The sequence below is a fragment of the Bombus huntii genome, chromosome 5 (genome assembly GCF_024542735.1).
Source record: "Bombus huntii isolate Logan2020A chromosome 5, iyBomHunt1.1, whole genome shotgun sequence".
Classification (NCBI taxonomy): Eukaryota; Metazoa; Arthropoda; class Insecta; order Hymenoptera; family Apidae; genus Bombus; species Bombus huntii.
The window spans coordinates 15,037,841-15,052,837 of NC_066242.1; the positions used below are offsets into that span (position 1 = coordinate 15,037,841).

Consider the following 14,997-nt stretch of genomic DNA (forward strand, 5'->3'; position numbering starts at 1 on the left):
TATTGAATTAGCTATCATCCATTTCGTTCTATTTCTATTATTATGTTCGCGCATAATTTAATAAACTAACGTTGCGCATCTATTATTCCCTTTTAAATTGAAAGAATCTTTTCGAACAACCTAATAATTTTAACTACGACCTATCCGTAGAATACGAAGAATAGTCTCTTCGATGCAAACGTCGTATCTACAGTTTCGAAAGCGAAGCAATTTACCATCTTCGTTTCTGTTCGTTCGATTAAAAAGAAACAGTCGGTTATTTCCATATCATTGTACCGTACAGTTGTACTTGAAAGAATCAAAGCACGGGGAACTTGAAATATTTCTACGCGCAATCTTGAAAAACCAGGATGATAGACGCTAGATAGAACGTTTTAATTGAGAAGATGAGAATACGCCGAGAGCGAAGTTCAAAGACCCGAGAAAGCTGCGAGAATAATCCGGCGAGAGGTTACCCGACTATCAGCAGAGTGCGATCGAAGCGGCGTTGACGAAAAAGTAAAATAAAGACGAAAGAACTGGGAAATTATATCGCTGACGATCCCTGAACACCGATAAGGCGAGAGAAACGGGGGAGGCAGCAACGCGATCCGCTCCTGAATTTACGAGGCTCCGCGGGTGCCGAGGGTGCAGGGGCGTACAGACGTGGCGCCGGGCGTCCCGACGCCTAGACTGGCAGGGGCCGCACGCACGTTGACCGTGAAACGCGCGCGACATCGTGTTAAACTCTGCTCCTCCACAGCTTTGCTTATCGATGTTTCCTTCTTTCTATTTGACTAGTTCTCTGCACTTCTCTGGTTAGTAGCTTACAAGTTGCCATTTACAAGAGGCGTTACGACGAATAATATTCTAATGGATTTGTTTGTTTATTGTAAAAGTCATTGGTAATAGAAGATATAGGAACGATGCGCGAGAAAGTGAGTAATTAAGATAATTAGGATAATTATCAGCAATTTAATAGGTAAGACTAGTTCCGGTTGATACGTAATTGACGAAGAGCAATTAATTATTTAAACAGAAAGTTAAGTGGCAAGAATTATTTACTAATAAGATAAGAAGAACGAGACGAACAAGATGAGAGATCGCTGGAGTTTAAGTAAGCGAGCTACAGAAGAAAGACGAGTGGAAGTACGCGCGCTATTGGCGTGTAGTATCATACGGTTGAAGCAGCTAAAATAACCATACAATGTACGATGATGCTCAACTCGCAGTAGTTCCGGATGACGTAAGTTTCTGGACGCAACATTCTAATTTGTCAGTTACATGGCCAATACAGTTTGATAACGATGTTGTTTCTTTTCTTTTAAATATCGTTTACAGTGATCCGTCTCGATCTTTGTCAGGCTACTATTAATTATTGTCCGTTTCGTTGCTACTGACGTATACACTGCGTCAATTCAATTATCTAAATAATGCTGTTGACGTAACTTTCGCAACTTATGCACCTGGAAAACAGGAATTCAGGGGAAAAATGAGCCGCTCGTTTGCTAACTGGGTTAACTCGATGAGACAAAAAGTAGAGGAAATTAGTGGAATTACATAAACATCGATCGAGTGTTTTGACATTAGAATTTCGAAAAGTGTGAAAAAATCGAGATTAGACTGTGAATGGTTCGAGTAAGATAGCGAGCAACGCGTTACAGCGATTGGATACGAATCGAGATGAAAATCCTTGTCTGATTTTTTTTTTACCTCGAAGTATTTTACGATCGATTGTCATTGAGAATTATCAAATAAATTATTCTGGCGTGGTACCGTAACGTGAATAATAAACGATCATCGCATGTTTGATTCTAGCTGAATCTAATGCTTGTCTGATTTGAGGAAGAAAAGGAATGGCCAGGTGTGTTTTTAGTTCTAAGAAATTACACCTTCGCCTGTTTTCATCGATGCAAGTGATAAAACTGTTCTTTACAATTCTTTCTTATTTCCAGATTAGATAGATCGGTTAGATTCGTGGGAGAAAAATTGACGTTACACGGTGTACTCGAAGGACATTGGAAAGATGAAATATGCGAATCGCTGTCGTCGTTCCGCGACAGGATGGACGTGTCCTCTCGTTGGAAAGCCAGGACCTTCGAGCGCGCAACGCACGTATCACTCACACAACCGTGTGTCAGTGAAAATCGCGTCTCGCAATTTAACTCGAGATCACGAAGTCTTGGCGTGTACGCCTGTAAAAATATTTCGCACTTTCTTTAGAAGCGATTAGCGCGAATTAACTTCAAAACTGAGAACACGAGTAAACTCGTCCATTTAAATTGACCAATCCCACGAATACAATAATATCCTCGCTCGAACATTTATTATATTTCGTGTTTCTTCGTTTTTCTCAGAGCTAAATTACATCGCTAGACTGTGTTTATGTAGATATTTATGTGTTCATGGCACGTATAGATATTTCGGAATATACAGACATTAAGATGACGTACTTGTGACTCTTCGGATTTCGATCGTGTCTTGAACATTAGAACTAACTAGTCAAATCGACTGGTTTTACGATTTTATTTTCAAATTCCTACTTCGTGTTATATTTTTTTCCGCAATGATATAATGACTTTTGCAACGATAACTAGAAGAATAATATAATGCATTTTATTTTGTTTTTTATACAGGGTGGTTGGTAACTGGTGGTACAAGCGGGCAGGGGGTGATTCTACGCGAAAAAAGAAGTCGAAAATATAGAATAACAATTTTTCGTTCGAGGCTTTGTTTTCGAGAAAATCGACTTTGAATTTTCGCTCGGTACGCCTGCACTTTATCGCGTCTCGTTACAACGTATCTCACTGTAGATCGTTGTCTCGATGGAAAAATTTAAAAAAAAATTTGTATTCTATATTTTCGACTTCTTTTTTCGCGTAGAATTACCCCCTTTCCGCTTGTACCACCAGTTACCAACCACCCTGTATATTTTTTTTTTATTATTTATTAAAATTACAATCAATTCTCGCGTTGAGAATTTTCAGTAATTTTTCTGGCGTAGCGTAGAACGGTCAAAACGACTGGTTCTACAATTTGCTAAATGTGTCGTTTAGGGATCGTGGTCCCAGATGGATTAATAATACCCAGGGCCGGCGTGACCATTTGGGGAGCCGGGTTCAAAAATTTTGCGGCTCCTAAATACACATTGAAATCCTACATTGAAATTTTACAACGAGAAATTATTTATTTACATATGCTGTTACATATTATATATTTTTATAAGCAGTTTTTTAAACAAATCCAAGTAATATTTTTTCGCATGCATAATTCGCTTTGAAGGGGATAAAAAATTCAATGAAAGTAGAAAATCTGTAATCATGTATGATTTTTGCAAAAAACTATTAACGTAGTTTAATCTCTCTAAAAAGTACATTTCTCTGAAAACGGCTGGATTTTTTTTTTTTTTAATCTAAAGTAGTTTCCAGGATATGACGACTTTATGGTGTTACACTGAACTTTCATGATTTTTCTCGCTCGTTTAAACCGAATCATCGCTACTAAAAAAAATGTCTTGCATCTGTTAATGGTATCATCATTCTGTAAAAAGTTAATCAAAATCGGTGTTTTTTAATCGGGTAATTTTCATAGACCGCGGGGCCTCTCAAAACGCGTCGAACTTGCCTTACGCCGGCCCTGATAATACCAAAACTGTACTACGTAACATGGAATTCCTTTTGTAAGAATAAATATAAAAATATTCTATTATTACGTATTTTCTAAAGACCAGTCATTTTCATTGGTTTTGGTAGAAATAGCTTCGTGTTAACTATCGTTAGTTTCAGTGTTAATAGCGTTTTGTTTCGACAAATTCCGTGAACTGCAAGCTCCACGAAACGTTTAACGAATATCGAAATTAATAATAAATATCGAGTTGAAAAAAATCGAGTGTAATGGTTCGTTTTTTAACCACCCGGTAGATTACACGGCCGGTTTAACGCAGGAAAGCTACTTATTCCCCGTCGGGCCGGAGCCTCGCCGGCAATCATACGGCATTAACACTTTAACCTACTCGCTCTCAAAGCTCTTACCATTTCAGCCGTGGCACTCTCTTTTGAACGGTCAATATGGTAGGCGTATTTGAATATTCGTGTGTATACAAGAGTCTTCAAAATAATTATCGATCACGAGCAATAAAAAACGAAACAGAATAATAAAGAGTACATAGTGGTATTGTAATAAGAATAACGAAACGGTTTTGTCTTCATTTTTAGAATTATTATACTTATTTATAATAAGTATTAACTTATTACAAAATAATTAGCCATGTCACTGCGCCACGCCAGAAAAAATTACTGAAAATTCTCAATGCGAGAATTGATTGTAAATATTAATAAAAAAAAAAAATTTTAGAATTTACATTCAACTAGAATCAAACATACGATAATCACTTGTTATTCACGTTATAGTACCACGCCAGAATAATTTACCTACAATTTTCAATGAGAATTGATTGTAAACTACTTCCAAATAAAAATTTTTTTTTTAGAATAGCATTTGGTAGGAAAACATCGATTGGAGAAGCGGTATGTATATACGCAGTCGACAACAAACGATCGAGAGTACGAAGAACAAAGGGTGCTATGTAAATTTGCGTATAATCATTGATATTAGGTTGTCCGAAAAGTGTCTTTCTTTTACAAACCCGTTTTTTACAACGATACATTTTTATACAAACATGAAACCTAATCCATCGAACTTTGTGATCTTTATTTTGATAGAACGAAATGGATCATACGTAATTCGATAAAATAATATAAAACGGAAAATATCGTGCGTCCATTATCTTCCCTATAAAACGAAAGAAACTTTTCGGACCACCTAATTTCGAATTTCTTCCTCCGTAGATATTTCTACGACGTGAATGATAGCTAACACGAAGATTAGAGAGAGAGCAAGAATTATCAAAATCGCGTTTCTATTTGCTATTAAATATTAACAAACGCGTGTTTTCTCATTCGCTCAAAGATTTCCGAAATATCGTCCGCCGTGATACGAAGATATTGAGAATATTGAAATATTGCCTGGCTCGATAATTACGCCATCAAGTTCATGGGGAAAAAAAATCAAGATTAAATTTTGTTTTTATGACACCGTATATAACTGCGATTGCCGTGACGGCGAACCGCAAGAGAGCAACGCAGCTACCGTGGAAACTGAAAACCCGGCTTAATGGACCTTCCTGAAGGGTACTTAACCCTCATCAACGTTGGTCACCTGGTTAAAAGTTACGCAGATGTGGCCTTAATCCGGCTGAATGCAAGAAAGCGTTGCATTAACCACTAAAGCGATCGGTCGTTGAGCGTTCCCCTTAATGGATCCTTCCAGGGAACCGTTTAGCGCCGATTAGCCCAGATCGTTCGCGTTCTTATCATTGTTTTCGGTCGTCACTCGTGTGAACGAACCTTCGAGAGCCTGCCTCTCGGTTCTTAAACTTCGTGCATTTTTATGTTTACGTCACCATTAACAACACAATAATTCCTAGCAAGGATTCAGTGAAATACCTGGGCATGACCCTGGACAGGAGGCTAACTTGGAAAAATCACATCATAGACAAAACAAAGCAACTGAAGGACAAACTCAAGAAATTCTATTGGCTCACTGGCCGACGCTCCAATCTAAGCACACAGAACAAAATTAGCCTCTACAAGATCGTAATAAAACCTGTCTGGACCTACGGAATCCAACTATGGGGAACAGCAAGTAACTGCAACATTGAAATACTTCAACGCTTCCAATCGAAAACGCTAAGATCCCTGATTGATGTACCTTGGTATGTAACCAATGAAACAATACACCGCGACCTCAAGATACCCACAGTCAAAGAGGAAATAGCAAAATATAGCGACAGATATAGCAAAAGAGTGAACAAACACCGAAACCCCCTAATCGCTGGACTACTTGATACGACGGACCAGATTCGCAGGCTGAAGAGACACTACCCGCTAGACCTAAACGCTAGATTCAATTAGTTATCTAAATTAAGTAATACTTACTTATTTATAATACTTATATATAAATTATACTTATCTATAATAAGTATTAACTTATTATAAATAATCAGCCATGTCACTGCGCCACGCCAGGAAAATTACTGAAAATTCTCAACGCGAGAATTGATTGTAATTTTAATAAATAAATAAATAAAAAAAATTGTTTATGTTTACGGACAAAATGTAACAGCGCAGGAAGATCGAGTGATTCGAGGAAAAGAACGAATAGGAATATTTTTTTTTATTATTATTATTTAATTTGTACTTTGGAATTTGTCCAGCTGGACATTCGGTAAATTACGAATACGAATGACGATTATTTAACCATTTGTACTCCCATGTGGAATGTGATTTTTATCTCAGGAGCTCCCTTGTCGAGTCCCACTCGACATTCTTTCAGTCGCACCTTTTTTTGTAGAACGTGCGAAAGAAAAGCAGGATTGCATCCTGGAAATTGTTTCAAGATGTATCGTACGTTTAAAAATTAGAAAATTCAACAATAGTGAGGATAAAATTGGTATTTAAGTGAATTTCTTTCTTCCTTTATTTATTTAGATTGTCTTACTTTTTGGTTAAAGTAAATTTCAAATAAAACATTTAAAAGTGTTGGGAGCTAACGAAATTGAAATAAAATTCAGAGTGCGAAGGGTTAAGCGTTCGGAGAAAGGAAGAAGTTGGAAAGGAGAGCCGATTAACAGAAGTCACGAAATCGAGGACTGTTTTGTAATCGCCGAGTTTTGCAGAATTAATTGGCAATAATAAGCTAAATTTCGTAGGTGAAACGAAGATATTAAATGTTAAATATCAAACGTTGAACATTAAGTATTAAATGTTAAATACTAGTCGCTCATTATCACAAACATTCGATCGATAAAAATCTACCACGTGTATATCGCGAAGCAAGATATTCGTACGCGTGAAATTTCGAAATTTCCAAATATTTTCGTGGAAATAAATAAAAATGGTAAGTTTGTTCGATCGATAAATGGATAACGATTACATGGAAGTTACGATCGTATAGCAAAATTCGTAGCCTTTCGCCAAGTCTACCTAATCGTTACAACGTCGTTACGCTGTAGCTGTAGCATCTCGTTTAAAAGGATTTATGGGCGAACAGGTAAATGATACTTATTTCCTAACTAATGACGAAACGAATCTTTCGAAGCTGTTGAGTAAAGATACAGGCGGACGGTAGAATTATGGAGCACGTTAATTCCACGTATTTATCATTTTCATACCTACTATTGTATTTATTATTAATTATTACACTATGCAGTCTGTTTATAGCAAATATTAATAATTTCCCGGTCAGCGTATAAAATTGATCGATTCCAATCTACTTTCGCACACGTGCGCAAGAAAGATTTTCTAACTACAAAAAAACGGACACGCAACTCTCAAACATTTTCGTCAAACTACCGTGTAATTTTCTCTTAACGTATCTAGTAATACCCAAGACGTAATAAAAGAAAATCAATATTTTTTCGAAAGACTGCCATAATGTTTAACAAACAGATAGTTTTGGTAATATGTGATTCGTTGATAACGTTTTGCATTTCGAAATTACCGCTAAATGAAAAACAACAAAACGTGTCTTATCGCGTCTCTGCCCTGTGGTCTTCGATCGATTTCATCGTACAATTTCATCGTCGATCGAACACAGCGCAAATTGCGAATCGCGCGCTGCACTCTGAAAAACGTTCGTCAGAAATGGCACGTCAACGAAGTGGCGCTCTTAATTAACGAAAGGATCGTGCATCCACGTGCACTCAAGCTCACTAACACGAGTTCAAACACGTTCTACGTACGTATGTACGTGCGTATGCCAGTGCAATTAACATAGTGCGGGGGCAGACTCCCCTGACAAAGGATAATCGCTTTCACCCTATTCTCCCGTGGCGGCCTTACAACTTCTGAATGTTATTAAACGTAATTTAATATCTGGCCGTGCCCAACGTGGATCCCTCGCTGGAATTTACAACCGAGGACAGGACGATGTCCTATTAAATTGTGCGGCCTGTGGCAGTTAGCCGTGTGCCGTTTCGACAGCAGGCGATTCCTATGGCCTCGTCGCGCCACGTGGGCGGCATCCGTTTCACTTTCTTCGAAGCAGGAAGAGCTTACAGAGCGTTGCGTAACTTCAATCAACTTTTGTATACGGTGTATTCGTGATTTTACGAATATACGCTTCTATATTTTTTTTTCCTTTTCCCTGTTACTTGGTTTTATTGCGTAAGCGTTATTCATACAGGATGATTACGAGTGCTGACAGATACCATCGAGCCAAGTTACGCGGAAACCTATCAACCCTGGACACGTGAAAGGATTAGTCAGCGCAGTACGGATTCCATGATTTTGTGATCTTCGTTTGGCGAGAAATGGAACAATCCGTGGAACGATGTTCACGTTATGCGTTTGTCGAAACTACCACAGCATAGTTTCAATTTAGGCTTGTAATTATTTTGCAGGAAACTTCCGAACCACGTATTAATTATGCTACTCACTGTGGCGTAAAGATAATGTATATATTACAGTCCATGGATCCAAGTCCAATTTCTAGGCTAATAGGCTGAAACGGGTTGCTACTACTGCTCGTTATTAAATAAGCCATTAAAAAGAACATCGTAAAACAACAGGTTTGTTAGTTTCTTTTAAAAAATCGCTCGTTCAAAATTCGTAAGATCGCTTTGCCAACATACGCAAAAAGAAGAATCTCTTTGAAATGAGTTGAAACGAGCGAGTAAAAGGAGGCTGGCAACTTTCACGTGGTGTGACCTGGACATTCATTAATCGATATACAATTACCAATTATATCCAATTAATAGCAATTAATTCATCAAATTGTTACCAACGTTCTCGTTGATCTCTCAAATTATAAATTGAGATTTTTCGCTGGCGCGTGACAAAGTAATTCTCCAACCGAATAATTCGATTCTTCGAAGTAACTTCCATTACGTTAGACAATCTTCTTCTGTGATATCTCTGTACTTGAAAAATATAAAAAATAAAAGAATCATTGATGAAGTCAGTATCGTAATGTCAAGTATGCGGGCGCTCCTTATGCCGTAACATTTCAGACGACGTAGCAATTCGTAAAGGTTCCTACAATTTCCTAACGATTATAGGGGTCTACCTGATCTTCTGTAAACTGCTTCGAAGTTGATCTTCCGTTTACACGAGCCTAATACCTTGCATCTTTCTTAACGAGAAAAACCACAATCTCGATATATCTTTGGCAGAAGGGCGGCGCCTGCTCTTCTTAGGCTCGCGATAAATATCGTTGACCGGTTAGGGTAAATAATTGATCGGGATAAGGACGAGCAATTAACGAGGCTATCGGTGGATTCGTGGAAAGAAATGGAGGACAATCACGCAACGGGCAACCGTGAGATTTCTTAGTCACGATAAATCTCCCGTTTTCTCCCCTCTATACCATTCTTCTGCTCTCTTCTGGCATCAGTTTCTCTTTCACGAGTACCGTTAGGGGCATGTAAGTGCGGCTAAGTTTATTAGAGCAATTTCCAACACCGACGACAACAATGGTCTCAACGACGAACGATAAGGGGAGAGAAATGCATCGAGAAAGTTGCCTACTATCCAAGAGGGTTTCCATGACGACCGATTATCCGAGAGACCATAATTGCCGCGGTCCCTCGTTGCGGCTCTGGTAATTATTGCCTTTCGTTTTCACTTTGTAATCGCGGCGTTCTTCTTTAAAACTTTGGAATTCTTCCCGGTTCTTTTATATCGCCGCGAAAGTTTGATTGGATGGGTTATTAACCTTGGTATTCCCCTTGGGCAATTTTTAATACCGTCCTGTTGGTCCAACTTTTTCCTAGAACTTTGTTCTAGAGCGCACCGATTTTACGACGCAGTTTTATAATATTTCCCATACGCGCGTATTTTATAATATCTTACGGCATAACTTTCAGTTTCGTAACGATCCGACGAGCCTTGAAATTAGTATTTGTGGAATTAGTACTGGTGAAAAATGATCGTAAAAGTAGCACAACTCGAATAAGTTTCTCGATGTTTGCGAGCTTCTAAGCAAATCACGTAGACGCGTAACGTTGACGAGAGCAATAGAATCTACGAAACAATGGTTGCTGCGTGTCCCTTACTTTTCTCTTATCTTTACCGTTTACCGAGTAAAAGCAGGTAACAGCGCGGTATCCTTTGTTACTGGCAACGGAGACGAGAGGAAACAGGGAGAAAAATTGGAGGAACGAGACTTTCTATCGAGTCAACAGCTTATCGTCTCTCCTGTTTCGTATCATTCGTACGCGCGAAAAACTCCGTTTACTCGGACGTATTCCTTTATCACGATTTTTTGGTAATTTTAACAAGGAACTCGTTGAATACGTTTCTTTCTTCCGTCGAGATTAAGCACTCGATATAATTGAGTTTCAAGGTTGCGACGCTCTTCTCACGCTTGTTCAAGCAACGTGCAACATCAACGAAACTCGTAGTTGCTTCTCAGCGGGCACCTAATTTAACGCTTAACCCGAAGAATAAGTGCGTAAACTGTCGCGATAAATCCTGCAAACAATCGAACAACCTCGAAAACGCGCTCTTCAACGTTCAAACATCCTGAACGTTGCCTAGTTCCCTGGAAGCACAACGAGCAACGTTTCAACAAAGAGTACATAGGCGTAAGCCTGGCACCTCGTAATTGGCGCTCAGTCGTACGATCTACGATCGCGATGTTCGCACGCGATAACGATAAATCTCGAGGAAATAAGGTAGAATTGGAGGCAGGGTTAACCGAGAGAGAGAGAGAGAGAGAGAGAGAGAGAGAGAGAGAGAAAGAATGTCATGGCACGCATGAGTCTTATGAATTCTTTCACGAAACGAACAGGCCTGTCGCGCGCAGCCCGCAGGAGCGTAACAACGGTCTGCTCTTTCGTAAATTATTTTCTGTAGCTCTGTGGATGTAGCGAAAAGAGAGAAAGAGACGGAGGTGGAGGACAGTTAAAAAGAAGGCGAAAATCGGAGTACAAACAGAATCGGATGAGAGGTGGACTAAGGGAATCGAGGGGCAAGGGTTTCCACGAGTGTTTAGCCTTGACATTCGCCTCCCACATCCTGTCAGCCGAACAGTGGTTCTCATATCAACTCGATAATCGCGCCCAATTGCTTCTCCTGCGAGCAAATTTTGTCGACGTTGGAATTTTCTAGCGAATTGCAAGAATTATCGTCTCGTGCTATTGTTATATCGTTCTTCGAAATGTCCCTGTCGTGTTCGATGGCTTGGCATGGCTTCCCTTTTCCAATTCCTGTGTCGTTTTATGGCATGGAATAAAGAGCACGTTATTTTTTATGGAATCGATTGTTCGAGATATGTATTTTGGTAGAAGTGGTGTTTCCCTGGGTGGAGAGAACGTAGGTACGAAATAATTCAACCACGAAACTCCGTCGTCGCATTGTAAATTGTTATGGCGATGCTGTTTGGTTAGTTTACGAAGAATCTGAACGTTTTGTTTGTTTTAAACGTGTAAATGTACGTAAATGAGAACTGATGGCAATAAAATAGAATAAAAAGCAGTTTTTCTGCTTGCATCTAGTCGGCTCATCTTCCTCGACAATTTCTTCATTTGCATATTTTTTCTTCTGCGTTTCAGCGTTTCACCTTGACTTCCACCGGACGTTTTCCTCTTTAAAACGCCAGCAAACATTTATTCTCGGACGGCAGTTCTTTTCTTTCCAAAAATGTTAATAGAAGGAAGAGGAATTTGCATTACAACGATAACATTTTAAGAGAACGTCCTGTTTATGAAATAGTAAACCGCGGAGGCAAGAAAAGATCTTGGCTGGAACAAAGTTCAGTCTCGGACTTAGTATCGAGTCTGAAAACATTCGCGCGCAAACTATCGGATAACCTCAAACATTTCGTTTTGAAATATCAACCCTGTCGATTGGTATCGTCGATAGTCAACGTTATTGCACTTCATTTCCAATTACTATTTACATATAATATTATTATTAGAAAATATGATACACGATATGTAACACGGATTAAGACCAACAAATCTTAGCTAGAAATAACATTTCCAAAACGAATCATTCGATTCTCCGGTTCGTTGTCTCCACGTTTTTTCGATCCTCTCGATCTCTATTTCGAAAATACTGAAAATTTGATTGCCTTTGCAGGATAAATTCCACGTTTCTAAAACGCTGAAAACTCGCTCTTTCTCCTTACGTAAGCCGTTAAAACGTTAAAACCAAACCTTTCTCCTTACATAAACCGTTAAACGTAAAAATAAAGAATCCTAACGCGATAAAAACAACCTTACGAATATACGAGGCAAACAACCGGCAAGTAGCAAGAAAAACAAAAAAAAAAAAAAAAAAGAAAAAAAGAAGCTGGTTGAATAATTACGAGGATAGAAACGAGCAAGATCCTCTCGAGGAACGACAAATAAAAAATCTCGATTTAGAAAACATCCGGCAACGAGAGCGAATTAAGAACGAATCGCGCAACGAAACACGATCGCGATTTCGTGGAAGAACGGTACTTTTCAGCTTGAACGTGGCCGGTCCTTAAAAGAAAACGTGCCAAGGACAGCAGCGATCAACGACGATTCTCTCTCTCTCTCTCTCTCTCTCTCTCTCTCTCTCTCCTTCTCTTCTCGTCTCTCGGTGGTCGAGATCGGTCGTTTATTAATTTACATGCGGACTCGGCCGAAGGCGCCAGCCGGATGGAGAACCGGAGGAGGATCGACGACGATGACGCGTTTAGTCGTTGCACTACCACGCTTCTGCTCTTCCGAGTTGCTCGCCTATAAACGTATGTATAATTAATATAGCTGGTAGCCACGGTTGCATCGGCGATTCGTTTTCACGGTCTTTGCACGTTTCAGTACGCGCATTATGCATTCGATATTGCGCAATACTTTGTCGTCGTTTGTTTTCTACTTAACCCACAATTAGCGTCGAGATACGTCGTTGTTTATCTGTTGAAACTTTGTTCTTCCCTTTTTACCATATACAGTTTCTTTCCGTCGTAGCGAGCTGCTCGCTTGTACTTTTTGCTGAATTATGCGGTTTAATGACTTTTCCCGACTTTTAACCATTCTAGGCCAGTCTCTTTCTCTTTTAAAAGTCACGCCTTATCGCCAAAACGAGAGCTCTTAAGAGCTCGGGACGTTAAAAGGTATCTTTTATTTTTTTCCTTTTTTTTTTTTTTGACGAAGCTACAAACTTAGAAATTTTTCACGGAGAATAAACTATTTTTCGATACTGCGAAGAATGATTTTCCTTGTTTCTTAAGACGAGAAACGAAGACGAGAACGATAAATTAAATTTGAGAAGAGTTATTTTTCAGATTGGAATTGGTAGGAGGAGCTGGTTTTCTAGATGGATAACGCGTCTCTCGGTTTCCTTAGGAATTACAAAATATTTTGCTTCTTCGGTTTGTTTTCGCCACTATTATTTCACGCTATTTTTTACGTCTCAATTATCCTGTTACACGTCCGCTTCCTATTGTTGGTTGAATATAAAACAGGCGATTTTCTATTAACTATATCACGACATATCGCCTATGCTAATTAACGAATACATATTTATACTGTCTGTGCCTAGATCTATTAATTTAATCTATCAACCGATAAATAGATCCTATAATAAATTACTGCAACTTGCTTTTCCATTTTTCTTCGCTTCTCGGAAATTAATTGAAATTAATTGAATGAATTAAATATGGGAAAAATAGTCTCTGGTATCTTCTATCTTCGCACGATTAATATCGTATTTTATGAGTCAGTTACACGATCTATGTCTTCTAGATCCAACAGCGATCGTTATCTCGCGTTTTTCTTTTTGGAATAAGGGAAGAAGAAAGGATACCTATGATTCAGTAAGAAAGAATGTTCGTAAATGATCGGTACGCGAAAGAGAATGCAATTGTGTCAGGTAATTTGCATGAGGTGCGTGCAGGTACCGCTCAGAAATTGAAGCTGACGAGATTTCTAATCGTGGATTCGTACCGCCACTTGTCACAGCCATTAATCCTTTCCCAGCTGGGCTGATTCCAAACGACTATAATTTTGTTTGCAACTTGTGTTCCTAATTTCACGTTATTCTGTATACTTCGTATTTGACGTTAATATCAATTTTATGACTAACGTTGCGGAAAATAATTCCAAGAAGAGCTACAGATCACTTTATACATAGCGCGCCTCATCTAACCAATACACGTAACTTTTCCTTCGTGTGAAGTACGCGATTAGATTGTTTAAAATATCCTTTGTGAGGAATATTTTACGATAAATATCAACTCCACTGTGATCTTCCAATATTTATATCTCAATCTTGCTCTCGTTCTTGAACAAATAAAACACGCTATTTGACTCTTTAACGAAATGTCGAAGTAAAATTGACAAAGGAAATCACGTGTATGTATGAGTAGGAAATCGTCTACCAACGATAACTTTCTCATACTTGCTCGAGCTTGAGATATTTTTTAATATTACGAGAATGTATAATCGGATGAAAAATGAGACTGTTAGACTGGATTATAGTAACGCAAAGACGAAATATACCAGATCAACGAAGCAAATAAAATTCTTGAAATATAGGTATACACGTAGTTTACGTCTTTCATAGAAAGAAGACTAAAGAGAAAACACCTCACTGACCTCATTAAAGAAATAAAATAGTCAAACTGAAAGATGGTATCCCACTGGGGGTAGCCATCCACGCGTTATTTAGCAATTAAGTTAGGAAAATTTACCAAATGTCCAGCTTGACAAATTGTAAAGTACAAATTCTTCAAATGTAGGCATACACGTAATTTACGTCTTTCATAGAAAGGAGACTAAAAAGAAAACACCTCACTGACCTCATTAAAGAAATAAAATAGTCAAACTGGAAGATGGTATCCCACTGTGAGTAGCCATCCACGTGTTATTTAGCAATTAAGTTAGGAAAATTTACCAAATGTCCAGCTTGACAAATTGTAAAGTACAAATTCTTCAAATATAGACATACACGTAGTTTACGTCTTTCATAGAAAGGAGACTAAAGA

The 14,997-nt window shown here is 38.6% G+C and overlaps 1 long non-coding RNA gene across 3 annotated transcripts in view; it reads left to right on the forward strand.

Moving 5' to 3' along the window:
• Window positions 1-203: 203 nt before the first annotated feature.
• LOC126865782 (uncharacterized) overlaps window positions 204-14,997 on the forward strand; it is a 52,479-nt gene continuing 37,685 nt past the window's right edge. For all 3 annotated transcript variants that reach the window (XR_007689671.1, XR_007689673.1, XR_007689672.1), the window contains exons 1-4: window positions 204-917; window positions 1,019-1,225; window positions 1,798-1,843; window positions 1,935-12,759. This is a non-coding gene — a long non-coding RNA (uncharacterized LOC126865782). The remainder of the gene's footprint in view (window positions 918-1,018; window positions 1,226-1,797; window positions 1,844-1,934; window positions 12,760-14,997) is intronic.